The following is a 16850-nucleotide window of genomic DNA, read 5'->3' as shown; positions in this document are numbered from 1 at the left end:
GGTTCAAGACCCAAGTGCCACGTGACGGATAGCTCCCATCCTTGCCCCAATTCCTGCCAACCTAGCAGTTCAAATGCATGCAAATTAGGGCAAATAGGTACCACTTTGGTGGGAAGGTAACAGCACTCCGTGACGTCATGTTGGACACATGGGGAACCCAACAGAAAATTGCAAATCCCAGGTGGCTCACAAGCAAACCAGTAGACAGGAAGGGGCTGCAGCCTGGAGTGGGAGATGTGTGGGTGGCTGGCGAAGCACAGTGTGGATGTGGCCATGTGTGGCCACTGCTGAGTTAGGAAGGTATGCAGGTAGCCAACACAGCATGAGCACCGCCAGCCAGGAATGGCTGCTACCAGGTGGGGGAGACTTACCAGAGTTACTTATGATCTGCTCTGCTGGCTTCCCCATTGACTTTGCTTGTGGGAAGTCAGCAGAGAAGGTCACAAATGGCAATCAGATGAATGCAGGATGCTGCAAATCTTCAAACTGCAAGATGATTGTCCAGTACCCAAATTGCCTCTAATTTGGACCTGAACCCAAATCCATAAATCCATCTGCTCCTGCTTGAAAAGCAGGTTGCAGGTATGATTAGGAGGGCTTTTGCATAGCTACTTGTAACTGGGAAAGTGTTCATGTCCTAGTCTACCTTCTGTTTGGACTACTGCAATGTGTTCTACGTGGGGCTACTCTTGAACATTTGGAAACTATAGGTGATACAAAATATGGCTGCCCAAACCATGACTGGTGTGTCATATCCTGTTAGCCCTTAAGAGGTAGACTAGACTAAGTAAGAAACGCCATGCTGTTCTGTATTACTTTTAGTATAACAGTTGTAGTAACAGAACCTTGCAGGACTATGTGCTTCACCCTTCTTCCCTTTTATCTTCTTGTGAACTAGGAAAGGGTTTCTCTTAGATCAGCAGTTCTCAACCTATGGGTCGTGACCCCATTTGGGGTCGATCGACCATTTCACGGGGGTCGCCAAGCAAGGCTGTCCGCCATTTTTTTCCCCTTTTCCGGTGGGTGCCTTACCTCCCTTGGGCTGGGCCAGCTGGTGGCCCAGCCAGTGGTCGGCCTGCTCCGTCTCTGCCGCTTGCCAGCTACGCCTCAGCCGGCGCAGGGGGCGGCACCACACATGCACAGCGCTCCCAGGCAGGGAAAGTCCTCGACTTACGACCGGTTTAGTCCTCGACTTACAACCGGTTTAGTCCTCGACTTACGACCGGTTGGGGGTCGCAGCATTAAAAAGGTTGAGAACCACTGTCTTAGATATTTCCAGGTTCAAGCTTCTTTTATCTATCCACTGCCTTGACAGCACCTCTTCCTTCTGTCCTTCAAGGCCATTCATTCCCTTCCCCATAGAAGAGTATTGATTCAGGAGCTGAAACTGTTTGCCATCCAATTACCGGTTGCAATTTAAGGTGTTGATTGTCACCTCTAAGTTCCTATTGTACATATCTCCTTGCTATCTAAGCAACCACTTTCTCCTTTATCCACCTGCCTGTCCATCACATTAAAAACATCAAGTCCCATTCCTATGGAATTGTCACCAGATGGGGCCTCTAAATCATCTGTTTTCAGTTACTGACCTGGGCTTTAAAAGGGATTTGACCAACTCTTAGGCTTTAGGAAAACTAGTAAAGATCTACTTGTTTTGTCTCACACATGAGAAAGGCATGGGGTAATTGAAATGAGGTTCATGGGTACAGGTTTGTATTTTACAGGTTTGCTGTACCTGTTTTATCTTTTTATTTTTATATGTATTTGGGATTGGGGAATTGTTTTATGTCTTGATACTGTTAGTTGTCCAAAGCCTTTGGGAATAAAAAGGCAGCATGCAAACAAGTAAATTAATTAATAAACCTGTATTTAATAGATTAATTGATAAATTAATAAACCTGCATTTGTTTCTAAGTAAGTCTTCAGGGGGAGACAAAAAAGATTAAATCATCCTGGAGGTATTTTTGGTCCTCAGTGAGAATCTCAATGCTAAATAGGGGACTGAGAAAACTCTTTGCATAAGCTAGGGGGCTGTTTTTCTGAAGAAGAATCAAGAGTTTATAGATGTAGCAAGCTTGTAGGTTGTCCTATTCTAGATGTCGCTGGGCAGTTTTATAAAATTACAGCAACAATAAATGCAAACATGATTCCTGCAATTAAAAACAGCATCCATTTAGGGAGGGGAAAAAATCCCGTCCAAATTCCTCAGAACTCCCAGAGCCATCTAACCCAAATTCAGGTTCTTAAAGAGTGTGTGAAGATGGGCATCCTTTCCTCTAAGCCAGGCATGCCAAACTGCCAGCCCACGCTGAAACTGCGCCCACCCCATTGCCGGCAATGGGGAAAAAGTTGCGATATGTTGTGCGACGTCACATGACATCGCGAGTTTGACATGCCTGCTCTAAGCCAAAGAAGGGTCCCCAAACTTGGCAACTTTAACATTTGTGGACTTCAACTCCCAGAATTCCTCTGCCAGCAGCATGGCTGGCTGAGGAACTCTGGAAGTTAAAGTCCACAAGTCTTAAAGTTGCCAAGTTTGGAGACCCCTGTTCTAAGCAAGTCCTGTCTTCCTAACCTTTCAGGCCGCCACCAAGAAGCAAGTGGATAGGAATGACCTTGAAAACATTGTTTACTTAAAGAGAGAGAGAACCAGCTTCCATTTCAAGTTTACACTTCAACCAATGGAGGTATAACTCGCTTCTGATTCTCCTTGAAAAAATAGGCTTCCTCTTTGAAGTATTCCTTGAGTCTCGGTTATCCCTGGAGTTATGGTGAGGTGTATCTTTCCATAGATGTGAAATGAGTTATGAAAGAGATGAAAGTGAACTCAGACACTTCCTGAGCCAGTTAGATCTGGTGAGACCTTGGTTTCTTCCGGTTTTGAAAACTGCAACGTGCTGTCCATGAGAACAGCCTCTAAAGATCTCAGAAGCAAATGTGGCAGCTATACTATTAACCAGTGCAAGATGCAGAAATCACATCAATACTGAATCAAAAGACCTGCACTCAATTACTTATAGGACAATTTGGGATCTTATTATGTTAAACTCCTCAATCAGGTTTTCCCAAACTGTGAGGTGCACCTCCCTTCAGTATGTGTGGGGCAGAGTCCAGGGGAGGTGCGAAGAGCATTCCTACAACAGACCCACATTTTCCAAATTGTCATTGTATTGTTTCCATTGTTCATTGGTGTTCATTTGGGTACGGATAGTCCTTGATTTACAACCACAATTGAGCCCCAAATTTCTATTGTTAAGCAAGGCAGTTAAGTGATTTTGCCCCATTTTATGACCTTTCTTGCCATAGCTGTTAAGTAACTCACTGCAGTTAAGTTAGTAACCCAGTTGTTAAGTGAATCTGTCTTCCCCATTGACTTTGCGTTTCAGAAGGTCACAAAAAGTGACCCCATGACTCTGGGACACTGCAACCATCACAAACATGAACCAGTTGCCAAGTGTCTGAATTTTGATCATGTGTGAAAAATGGTCATACGTCTCTTTTTTCAGTGCCATTCTAACTTGGAATGGTCACTAAATAAATGGTTGCAAGTCGAGGACTGCCTGTATTTGGATTATTTTAGGGGAATTTGTACATTGCCATTACACTAAAGGGAAGCACGATGGCAGAAAGTTTAGGACCCTGTATCCTGAATGGTCCTGGGAATAGCTGCATGATCCTGAAGAAAGACACAGTAGTTTTAATGAGCTGCACAGTAGATGGATGCTGCTATTTGTGACCCCGTGTACTCTGAAGGACCTTTTTGCAAATGAATCTGAAAATGTAGGAATAACTCAATTCTCTGCAAGGAACTTATTTAACAGAAACACTGTTATGTACTATAATTTTCAGAGCTGCAGATATATTACTGAATTGCAGCAAAGCAAGGAGTCCTAGAACACCTATTGAGTAGCCAATTTATCACATCTACCACGAAGACAGTGCATGCTGTTTTTTTTTAAAAGAGATGGATAGACATATAGAAAACAATACTCACACTACACAGGGATAACTAAAAAGTGAAAACTTGCCATTTATTGTTAAGGAGAAAATGTGAAGACAAGGAAATTGCGACACTCAGCTTCATTAGTTACCCGGTAGTTCTTCTGCATGTAAGAGGTAAGACAAACTTAATGTGCTATCATGAGATGGTTGAAACTACCAGTTCCTGCAGCTTTAAAACAAGTGGGAAATTGGACACAATAGCATCAAAACAGAAAGCAAACTCCTACTGGTAATCCAGGCTGTCACATGGAAAGGGAATTCCAGCTAAAGAACTGTTTAGAGAAAGAAAATATATTATCTGAACACTTGGTTACCAGACAATAGTTTAAAAAAGAACATTTAAATGTGATTCGGATATCAACTAAGCAGGTACTGAGTGACATTTTACATAAGCGGGCAATATTTCCAGTGTCTTCCGATTTCAAAAGTTCTTATTTTAAAATCCCTGAGATCAATAAATGCCATTGAGGGCATTTACCAGACCTAACATTAAGCTATGTTTACTTTAATCATAAGCTAGATAAATCACACTCTGCTAGTTCAGCAATAAACCATGCTTTTGTAACACAACATACTAAACTAATGCCAAACCAAGGACATTACAGCTTAGGTTCAAAGTTAAGAATTCCGTATGGCTGGCAAGATTTTCTCGAACGTTGAAAGAACGCATGACTTGGCTCACATTGCACACCGGGGCATGGTTTGGTTTAACAAGAATATGCCACAATTCAACATATAATAAAGATTGTAAGCTGCCCAGAGTCACTCTGGGTAGAGAGATGGGTGGCATATAAATTAAATAAATAAATACTTTGCCAGCCACACATTGCACAAGCCCCAAAATCATGGATTAAAAATCCCCTTGACTGATTTCATATAGCATACAATATACAGCATATTAAAGCAAAAAAAAAAAAAGGAAGATATGCTTTAGCATGATATGTCAACCTTTTGTGTAAAGAAAGAGATTATAACCCCAAGTCTTAGGCTTACTAAAGATAGATCTTCTCATTCTAATAATATCAGCATGAGAGTTCATCATTACTTCAACAACGTTCCCCGGAATAGAGGTTTGTTCGGCATATATTACTTGCATTCTTATGCATCAAACATTACTTTCCCAGAATTTCAAGGTTCTGCAATGTTGATTCTATGGAACCCATCCAGTAATTCCTTAAGAAGAATACAATTTATTTTTGCTTCAAATGCTGTTTGAAAAAAGATGAAGTCATCTACTCAGACAATGCCTTTTCTATTTTGAACTGTGCAGGTAATTCTCTATTTACAAGCCATTCATTGGGTAACCGTTCAAAGTTACAAAGGCACTGAAAAAAGTTACTTCTGACAAGTTTTTCACATGGCCACTGCAGCATCCCCATGGTCACATGATCAAAATTGAAATGCTCGGCAACTGGCATGTATTTATAACAGCTGTATTGTCCCAGGGATTATGTGATCATCTTTTGCAGCCTTCTGACAAAGTAAATGGGGAAGCCAGATTCACTTAACAACTGTGTTACTAACTTAACAACTGCAATGATTCACTTAGCAACTGTAGCAAGAAACATCACAAAATAGGGCAAAATTCACTTAACAAATGTCTTGCTTATCAATGGAAATTTTAGGCTCAATTGTGGTTTTAAGTGGAGGAATATGTATATGGCTTCTTCACTCCTCCACCCAGCTATAAAACCTTTCCCTGGTTCCCAAGCTTGTGTATTTCAGTGTAAGTGAGATGAGTGGCATATTAATTAATTAATTAGTCAGTCAGGAGGCAATATAAGGCACAGAACCATAATTGTCATGCATTAATAAGCTATGAAAGAAAGCCCTGCTTCACCAAGAACTCTAAAAGGTCTTTAAAATTATAACCTACTCTGAATCAGCAATTACAATCTCGAAGGATGAACTCTCCTTGTCTGTTATACATTTTATAATACATACATGCATATTATACAAATAGTCCCTCTTTGAGGGAGCCAGATGGTTCAAAAATGTGAAAAATAAATAAATAATAATAAATAATAACTAAATAAATACATCTTATCATTGGAAAGGGAGAAACAGCTATTTGGTGTTTGATTAAAAAGACAGCAAATACATGTAGTTGTCAATTTACAACAGTTCATTTATAGCAGGGGTCTTCAAACTTGGCCCTTTTATGACTTGTGGACTTCAATTCCCAGAATTCCTCAGCCAAGCACCATTTGAAGTTCCAATGGCACTGAAAAAAGTGACTTATGATCATTCTTCATACCTACGAGTGTTGCATCATCCTCATGGTCATGTGATCAAAATTCGGATGCTTGGGAACTGGCCTGTATTTATGACCACAGTCGTGTGATCTCCTTTGGCAACCTTCTGACATGCAAAGTCAATGAGGAAGCCAGATTCACTTAACAACCATGCTAACTTAACAACTGCAATGATTCACTTAACAACTGTGGCTAGAAAGGTCGTAAAATTCACTTAACAACTATCTCGCTTAGGAACAGAAATTTGGGGCTCAATTGTGGTCGTAAGTTGAGGACTACCTGTACTAAATCACAGTTTTACTATTGTGCAAAAAGAACCATCTGGATCTTCTGTTTCTAATATCAAAACTGTCTTGGAAATCCTGGTGTGAAAAGGCAATAAAGAGAAGCCTGCTTATTCAAAATTATTTCATGCAAGATTCCACAGCACTTATAGTGCCTAATGCCCATTAAGCTTTTCCACCCCTCCCTATTTCCTCCTCCTATGTGTCATCTTTGCTTTCATTACCTTCAAACTATGAAACACAAATCTGAATTAAATGTAGATTTCCAAAAATACTGTCATCTGGTTCCCAATTCTTGTCAAGTCAATATTATTATTTATATCCAGTGCATTACAAAGCAATGTAGGAGATCTGGGCCACTGCTATTGGCAGCTCTGGATAAGCTTAGGTGCTGGAAAGGATCACATTTTAAATTCCATATTCACTATTCCTTGGCAGAAATTCAAAGGCTTAAAGTGACTTTGATTTGTACAGAAACAAGAGTACAGTTCATCCCTCAGCTGAGTTTTTGCAATTCTCCTCTTCCTCACATCTCACCAGTCCTGCTCTAGATTTTATTTGATGTCAACGTAAGGGTGAAAAGTCTCCCCATTGGTGAAAGAGAACTACTCAAATTTTTTCTATCAAATTTAGGTGGGCCAGAATATTAATTTGTATTTGAAATGCCTCATCTCAATTTTATATTCTGTGAGATGGCAGACTTCCTTAAAAAGTTCTGCTGCTGTCATTCATATATAAAGAAAACATATAACAAGTTAATATTAGCTCATCACACATTATCCTAAATTAGGTCCTTAATGCCAACCAAATAAATAATAGCTAAAATTGCCCCAGTTTAATTAGAATGCAACAAATTAAATTATTAAAGATCTATGCACTGTGAAGATTTCTTCCAACAAATTATTGCACTTATGTCCAGTGTTATTATTCAGCCTGCCTGATCAGTGTACCATGCAATTCTATCTAATAAGTATGGCATTACAAAATTACCAGCTGCTAAATATTTTGCACCATCCTTCTTGTTCTAAACCCAGATTCAGGGAAATGAAGCCATTTATTTCTAACAAAGGGATTACGCAACTACAAAGCTGCTAATTACCTGGGGCAAAACGCTATTTCCTTCTGAACGTTTATGCAAGTTTTATGCAAATAATAGTCACCTTGGGATTACGTCATTTCTCTTCAGTAGTTAAACTACTCCAAATACATTTAAAGTTACTCCCAACCCAGCAAGTACACTGAGACAGGAAACAGAAATGCAGAAATAGATGAAAAACCCTGTATCTTCCCTTCTGAGAATGGCAGGCAGAAACTAATAAATACCTCTGTAAAGAAGCTTTTAAGCTGGTTTTTATAATCTGGATCCTGAAAGATATCCCTAAGTAGGTCAGAAGTATGCAAATATTCTTGAGATGAGGGCTACATCATGCTAGAAGCTGCACTAGGTGTAGCCATACAAAATGCTTTAAGACAGTGGTTCTCAACCTGTGGGTCGGGACCCCATTTGGGGTCGAACGACCATTTCATGGGGGTCACCAAACAACGCAGTTCGCCATTTTTCCCCCCTTTTCCTTAGCTGTGCTATTCCCTTTTATTCTACTGGCTTTTGAAAGCCAATAGAATAGACTCTCTTGAATAGAGTCTAATTCTATTGGCTTTCAAAAGCCAATAGGAATTGTCCAGGCTGTCTCTGCCCTGCTGAGCCCGCCAAAAGTCCCATTCTGCAAACAGTGCTGCACCAGTTGAGTAGTCCTCGACTTACGACCGGTTGGGGGTCGCGGCATTAAAAAGGTTGAGAACCACTGCTTTAAGGGGTGATGGAGACAAAGGCATAATTGATTATTAATGTTTTTGCAAATAACTATTTAACTACTAATTTTCACCTACCTTAAACTCAAGAGCAACTTTCTCCCTTTGAGACAGACACTTTGGAGATGACCTTGAGGAAATATTCACATTACAAAAAAAAAAAAAAAAGAGCGCAAGCATTTCTTGAACCCCAGGAAAGGAGACAGAATTAGGAAGAGACTCCTACGATAGTCTCTTACTCCTCCTTAGCCTGGCTCTTCTCATTGGAGGTGTGAGAAGGAGGGGAGGAAAGTCACAATCAGTTTTGCATGATTCTGTTATAATTGCTTAGTTCAAAAAAAAAAAAAAAGTTCTAGTCTTCTTATGCAGTCTGTTTCTTGATCCGGACAACCTTGAAGGGTTGACATTTATTTATACATGAATTACCAGGTTAGCAATAAATGAATGAGAGCAAAATAAGTAAAGTGAACAGACACATCAAAGTCACAGAATGAGGCAGAAGATGTTGGTTTATTACTGGTGGTCAATAGTATTTAACAATAACAATAACAGAGTTGGAAGAGACCTTTGAGGTTTTCTAGTCCAACCCCCTTGCTCAGGCAGGAAACCCTATACCATGGGTGTCAAACTCGCAATGTCATGTGACGTGTCGCAATATATCGTGACTTTTTTGCCATTGCCAGCAATCGGGTGGGTGCAGTTTCGCTATGATGCATCAGGCCAGTGGGCCAGCAGTTTGACACCTCTGCCCTATACCATTTCAGACAAATGGTTGTCCAGTCTCTTTTAAAATCTTCCAGTGTTGGAGCATTCACAACTTCTGGAGGCAGGTTGTTCCACTGGTTAATGGTTCTAATCATTAAGAAATTTCTTCTTAGCTCTAGGTTGCTAAGGACAGATGGGTTATGCAACTGAATCCTCAGTGGTGCACATGGTCCTCAAGTTACAGGTTGCACAGCCCTTGTGCCATCATAACGTCTAAGTATCATTTTCCAGCCACAAGTAAAATGTGGAAGTTATCCTTGCATAACATCATGACTTGTGTGGTGTCCTTAATAGCTACTGGGAATAAGACTGTGGAATGTCTACTGTTCTCACAAGTTTAACTCATCATTACAATTCTTGTGCTTTTTCCTATCTAAGTACAATAGCAACCACGAGCAATACTTTTATTCTGGTGTTTATGGTATAACAGGACCCTAAGATCAGCTCTCAGGTCTATATTATCTTACTGGTCTCTTCTTTCATTGAAATAAACTTCCCATAATCAGCAGATTTCTCTTAAAGAAGTCAGGACAGATCTTATACTGTATCATGAGACCAAGCTTTCTTGCTGACTAAGCAATGGTGTTACCTTTCAAAACTACAAAACTGTGATTCATGCAGTTCCAAACTTTTTGTATTGCAAGAGTCCAGGTGCAGTTAAGCTCCGAGAAGAGAGAATTCTATCTTTTTGTCTAACAAGAGCAACTTAATATTTAGTAAGTGCTATCACCCTTTGGGGCAGTCTATTTCTGTAAATCTCGAAGGAAAGTAATTCAGATAGACCAACATCTAATCATAACCACAATATCTCAATTAAACAAAATCTTAAAGACAAATTACCAATTTGTTGATTATACCTGCACCAACACATCTGTTCCAAGATATTTATACAATTCTGCCAAAATTGTATGAAAAATAATTATCTAGATGTTGCCTCAAAATTTTCCCCACTTCCTCCAACAAATAATATAACACCCCAATTAAGTACACCTACAAAACACAGAAATTCACCTTTGGAGAAAGGATAGACCACATTTGCTTTTCAATGCAGTCTAATTAGATTATCTCCCTTGATGCAATCAAAAACTCTTCTTTGTTGAAAGCAGAGATATCCGCCTTCATCTAAATCACACAGCACTGACTGATCCTTAAGTTTGTATTTCCATAAATACATTTTAAATCTGTATTTACACATATACATCTTAATGAATACCCTTTTGCATTTTCTGATTGATGGAGATTGCAATCTGAGCAACAGACGATTAACAAGTTTTACAAGTGTGCTGCTCATAGAACAATGTTTGCCGGATATGTCAATAAAACTTAATATCAGCACAATTTAATCTGCAGCCATACAGTAAATTAGATGATAAATTTAGAGTTTCAAAAAGCAACCATATGCATGTTTACTTTAATGCAATTCCGTCAATCACTGGGGCACAACTAGAAATATGTAGATACTATTGCAATCTAAATGTGTTTGTTGACTAAGAATATTTGCCAGTCAAGGAAAATTATTCATATGCAGGTAGTCCTTGATTTACAATCACAATTAAGGCCAACATTTCCATTGCTAAGCAAGGCAGCTGTTCAGTGAATTTAGCCCCATTTTACAACCTTTTGCCACAGTTAAGTGAATCATGCAGTCATTAAGCAAATCTGGCTTCCTCATTGACTTTGCTTGTTGGAAGCAAAGGTTACAAATGGTGATCACATGACCCCAGGACAGTGCAACCAAATAAGTGTCAGTTGTCAAGCACTCAAATTTTGACCATGTGACTATGAGGATGCTGCAATGATCAGAAGTATGAAAACTGCCCATTAAGTAATTTTCAGTGCCATTGTAACTTTGAATGGTCACTAAATGAATGTTTGCAAGTCAAGGACTACATGTATTTAAATCCTGGAAGAGTTGGCTCAATCACCTGTTTAAGGAGCAGAATGACTGAATGGTTGCAGGCAACAGTTAAGATCATACATTAATATGTTCTTATCATGAAGACTATAGGCCCGTGTTTCTTAATCTCGGTAACTTTAAGCTGCATGGACTTCAACTCCTGCATGCTTCCTGGGAAAATCTGAGAGTTGAACTCCACACAGTTGAAAAACATTGCTATAGGACAGTTATCATCAACGTTTGGACTGGGATCTCAAACAGAAAACCCACATTCAACCATCATTTAATTGCAAAACCCAGTTCAGCTCTGACTAAATACTTTGTTATTGAAAAGTCCCAATCACCATAGCCAACCTCAATTCAAGGCTACCTGCTCCAACCCACACCAACGTGCACATTCATCACACACAAGCATCCAGTTCCAATAGGGACTTAGTTCAAAGAAGCAAGCCTCTAAAGACTGAAATGCATTCACTGCACTGTCTCTTATTTTCTAATGCAGAAGAAGCAACCCGGTGCCCTCCAGATGTTTTGGGTTTCACCTCCCATCAGCCCTAGCCAATTCGACTAGCGACAAAGGCTTCTGGGAATTGTGGTTCCAAAGCCCGAGCTCGCCTTCCCCTTGCAAGCGTGGAAACCAGTCCCCGTGCCAAGTGCCTGCCAGCCACTCAGCCTTCCAGCTGCGGCAGAGATTCGCGGAGCGCGGCGCTGCATGCAGCACTTGTTGCAATGCTGGCCGCTTCTGCCGGGAAAAGAAAACAAGCAGCAACTGGTTCGCAGGCTTCCCTTTCGAAACTCGCCCTAGGCCGCCTCGGCTCCTCTCCGCTTTTGCCACTGCACGCCCAGCAATAACGGTAAAGCGAAGGAAGGGCGGATGCACGTGGAGCCCATCCCGATGGGCCTTCGGGGAGAGGGGGTGGGAGAAGAAGCGAGCCCCACACAGCACCGGAGCTCTCTCAAGGTTGCGCAAATCCCGCTTGAACCCTCCGCTTCTTCATCCCCACCCCGGCCGGCGCCTGTCGAACAGCCCTCGATGGCTGTCAGCGGGACTCAGCCAATCCTCGGCCGCCGCTCCCCAGGCCAGGATCCGCTCTCAGATACTTGGCCCGCCGAAGGACGGGCTCCAAAGTAACCGGCGCGGTGCCTGAGACGGAGATGCGGTGCTCCGCCCGGCTTTTCCCTTCCCCGCGGGGCAGATCCCAAGCAGGGAGCATCCGCCCCGGCGATCAACAGCTGCATGCCCACCCTCTCCCCTCCCGGCTCTCCCTCCCTTCCTGGAGGCCCACCTGGCCTGGCTCCTGCGCGAAGGGCTTGGCAAGACTCCGCTTCACCTTCCTCGCGTCCTCGGCCTCCGCGGGCAACTTAAGGCAGCGAGCAACGGATTCCGGCAATAGCGAAGGAGGCGGCAGCAGCGGCGGCTCAGTCACGCTGTATAGAGATCGGCGGGGAAGGGCGAAGGGGCGGGTCTAAGCGGCAGCGGGCTCCGGCACCGCTGGAGGAGAGGAAGAAGGGGAAGGCGAGGAGAGCGCGAGCTCCGGCTAAATTGTGGGCTGATGGTGACGTAGCGAGGGCGGCTGGAGGCAAATGGGAAGGGATCTAGGAAAGGGGGGGGGACTCATGACGTCATGCCGATGTGGCGCGAGGAGAAAGGGGTACTTGAAAGACAATGGAAAGTCCCGGGAGAAAGAAAAAAAAAAATCCAAAAGGAAAAAAAAGAACCCTCTTATGCATGGTTTGCAGAACGCTGCCCTACAATGCTTTCGGTTGGGGGAGGAGGATTTCACAAAGTTCACGGGACTTACTCCTAAGTAAAGCCCGTCCTCCTTAGGTTTAGTTGTTTAAAAGCTTGCACAACTGTTCTGAAAAGATTGCACCCTTTGCTGCCCTTAAAGACGGGTAGGGGGAATTAGGCGTCAGCGTTCAGCGCTGCGGTTGCAAAGCGGCGGTTGTAGCGATCGCGGGCTAGAAAGATTTCAGCGGTAAGGACGCCGACTGCTCGCACGGGGCAAAGTGATGTGTGCACCTGACCCTAACTAGGCTTCAGGGCGCGCTGAGAGCAATTCCACGCCTTGCATATCGTAGGCTACGATCATACAACCCTAGGTCGCTTATGAATCAAAAAGGTACGCTTGCTCTGCGTGCCAAGCCAACTTACTACTAACCATGCTTTTTAGCACCTTGTGTAACTCCAGCCCGTTGGCCTAACATGGGAATCGTCGATGCACCGTACAACCCCCCCCCCCCAAGGATTAAGCAAATGGGTGGAGCGTGTTGCGTGAATGCAGCCCGAGGTGGCAAAGAAGCGTCGGGCAAAAGCCCAGGGCGGGAAACTAAGCCGGCTGCAAAACACGACTTGGTTTTGAGTGCACCAAGCGCCTGATAGACGCTAAAAATAGGAAAAAAAAGTGAGAGGATCGAAACCGGAACAGGATTGCATCGTATTGGAAGCAAGACGTGTGCAAGGGCGTGGCTGCGTGCACAAAGATGTGCGATCTGAAGCCGGTTGCTTCACTGCCGACCTTTGTTTCCTGCAGCCGTGCACATCCCCGAGAGGCCAAGCAATTTCCCTCGCCTTCAAAGTATCTTTAAAGGAGAGCAACGCCGAATCGCCCTCCACGCTGAAGCGTCCCTCCGCCCGGCTCGGGGGCGGACGCTTCCCTTCGGCAAAGCACAGTCCGCGGCTCACCCCACTTGCCCGGCAGCGGACGTAGCCAATCGGAGGTGGGCGACGGAGGGGGCGGCGCTTCGAGCCTTGAGGAGGTGGGCCCTTTGCCTTCGTTGACCGAACAACCTCCGACGGCGGTTGACGCGGTGAAAGCCGGCGAGAGGATGAGGTGACTTGGGCTGGTTCCTCGCCTGTCTTTTTTTTTTTTTTTTTAATTAGGAGTCGACAAAAGGGTTATAACCCACTTTCCCCCCATCTTTTCCATTTGCAATGCCGAGGGAAAGTTTAGAAGGCATACCAGAGCATACCTTCCTGGAGTGTTTCTGTAATGCTTATAGATATTTGCAGGAAAAGATCTCAACTCTAAAATCCTTTTCAGTTAGCATTATTCAGGCAGGACAACGAGAGATTCGGTGAAAGGGAGCTTTAGAGTGGGAAAACCCAGGCTCACAGGTCCCTCCTTTGGTATGGATGATTGGTGGACCAACTACTCTCAGTCTAACCTAACTCACAGGGAAAGAAATGGATCTATGCACCTTGCATCTTGAGTTTCTGAATGAAAGGCAGGATATACATGTAACAAGCCAGTCTGGTGTAGTGGTGAAGGTGCCAGCCTAGAAACATTTTTTATTATGTTTTTTTGGTTTTTATATATAAACCACCTGGAATCACTCAGGTGAGATGGGCAGTTTACAAGTTTGATAAATGCCAAAGCAGAAGGAGTTTCACATCATGCAAGAAATCATGGCTTATACTGGTCTTGATTTGTTGAATAAGTCATAGTCAAGTTCAAACAACAATCTCAACCAGGACTGAGCAACTTGAGCTCATATCAAGCTTGGATGCACCACCCCAGACCAATGTGATTTCTAGTGACAGCAGGAAAATGAGAAGTGTAATTTAAATCTCTTCTGGAGGTTAACTTAAATTTAGTTAAAGATAGGCCTCCATACGTGACCTGTTGTCCAGTTTCAGAGGAACACAGAAAATCCTGTCTTAGTCCCTGTATATCAGCTCTCCTGAGGCCCCCAGCCAGCCAAATATTGCCTATTCCAGCTGTAAGACTGTAAATTACAAGCCAGAATAGCTAAGCGAGCATGGTAAGCCAGACACAAAGGCATTTTATGACTTAGAATAATGTATAAACTTGAGCAGCCAAAGTTACTTTTTCATCTCCCATCATAGACTGTGGGCAGGTGGCAATAAATGTGCATTATCATACTGTCTTTGCAGCTCATATATCAAAAGAAATCTTATTGTCTAACTTGACATTCCATGTCCTCATGTTAGGAAACATCCTAACTGGAGCATATCAAGGACTTACTACCCCCTGTTTGAAAGCATTTTAAAAAAAAAATTTTTTTTTTAAACTAGGACTTTTTAAGACTGCTTTTGGGACTGAACATACAGGTAGTGCTCCACTTATGACCACCATTGAGTCCAAAATTTATATTGTTAAGCAAGACAGTTGTTAAGTGAGACAGTTGTTAAGTGAGCTTTGCTCAATTTTATGATTTTTCTTGCCACCACTGTTAAGTGAATCACTACAGTTGTTAAGAGTATTATGAAGTGAATTGGGCTTGTCAGAAAGTCACAAAAGGGGATCACATGACCCCCAGGACACTGCAATCATCATAAATAAGAGCCAGTTGCTAAGCAGCCAAATTTTTTATCATGTGACCATGGGGATGCTTGCAATAGTCATAAGTGTGAAAAATGGTCATAAGTCACTTTTCAATGCTGTTCTAACTTTGAACAGTCACTAAACAAATGGTTGTAGTAGGAAGTTCTTTTAAAAAAATTAAAATGAGAGGGGAAGGGAGAATCATTCTTTTTAACAATGTGACCATCTGCTTGGAAAATGGAAATTAGCTGAGCCAAAGGTCCTTTTTCAAAAGGCAGCTGGACTTTGTTTTTCCTTGAAGACGTTTCGCTTCTCATCCAAGAAGCTTCTTCAGTTCTGACTGAAGCTTCTTGGATGAGAAGCGAAACGGCTTCAAGGAAAAACAAAGTCCAGTTGCCTTTTGAAAAAGGACCTTTGAGAAAACCATGACCTGGATGATTGAGAATCTCCACAGAAATTAGCTGAGATAGAAAAGCAGATGCTAGGAGCAGTGTCACTGAGTTGCTTTAGGATAAATGGATATTTTCATAAAAAGCCATTATGGAAATCATTTTGTTGGCATCCATTACAGACTCTCAAATCTCCAAATATGCCAGTTGGCCCCTAAAGTTTAGAAACTTACTTGTTAAGCTATAATGTTTGAGTTCATATGAGTACTAAACCATAATATAGTTTCATTTTTATCAAACCTGGAGAATGGTTTAACATGCTATTTGAATCAGGTGATTATGATTTGTTCAACTAATTGTTTAAATAAATCATTGGCTAGCATAAGATAAAGGTAACTTACATCCTTGTCTCCATCAATAGAAGAGTTCTGGAATGGTTGTGCAAATACAATATATTGTGACTCTCTTTTCTGATTGAAATAAAATCTGAAAGTCAAAGTCCTCTCCTTCAGATTGTTTACAAAACAACAAATGGAGGCTGTATAAAGTGCCTCACAAAAGTGGTTTATAGAAAGTCATTGTTGAGGTTCTCGTTCCGTTCATAAATAGAGCTTTAACTGTACATACAGTTCAACAGTTATTCCTGATTCTAAATTGAACATAGATGGGAAGAATTGTTCAGTTGTCCTTAAGATTAATGATGGAATGTTGAGGACGTGGTGACTCTTGTACTTGCAACTTGATATATTTTTGGGACTTTGTAGATCAGAGTCTCAGTTACGCATGGAGGTAAGAGAAAGCCATGGAGTGCAGATGCTCAGATTTCTACTTTCATCCTTTGGTTGAGGCTTCCTAGAAATTATCACAAACCCCTCTGTTATATACGCTTGACCCATGTCACATGCTAAGTCATTCTATGATTTGATTGGTCTCTTTAGTTATGTATTTAATTGTATTTTTATAACTTATTTACTTGTATTTTTATAACTTACTTCAATCCTGGAGGACACTGGATGGTATTCAGCAATATACCGATATATAAACTAACAAAAACCCCAAGCCCAACATCATAATACAAACACTAGAAACTCAATACCTCAAGCAGTCATGTTGGGCCAAAGATTTGTTAAGATAAAACTGCTTTAAGATGTTTCTGAAAT

The 16850-nt window shown here is 42.0% G+C and overlaps 1 protein-coding gene across 1 annotated transcript in view; it reads right to left on the bottom strand.

Annotated features, from left to right (window-relative positions):
- Positions 1–12562, bottom strand: part of ELOVL5 (ELOVL fatty acid elongase 5) — a 53669-nt gene extending 41107 nt beyond the window's left edge. Inside the window, exon 1 of the mRNA XM_039320331.1 lies at positions 12299–12562. The gene's annotated coding sequence lies outside the window, so the exon portion shown is untranslated. The remainder of the gene's footprint in view (positions 1–12298) is intronic.
- Positions 12563–16850: the final 4288 nt, after the last annotated feature.

Source organism: Crotalus tigris, unplaced genomic scaffold (assembly GCF_016545835.1).
Source record: "Crotalus tigris isolate CLP2741 ecotype Arizona unplaced genomic scaffold, ASM1654583v1 scf7180000023636.1099087, whole genome shotgun sequence".
Classification (NCBI taxonomy): domain Eukaryota; kingdom Metazoa; phylum Chordata; class Lepidosauria; order Squamata; family Viperidae; genus Crotalus; species Crotalus tigris.
The sequence above is the reverse complement of the archived record's forward strand: the minus strand, read 5'-3'. Positions and strand labels throughout refer to the sequence as shown.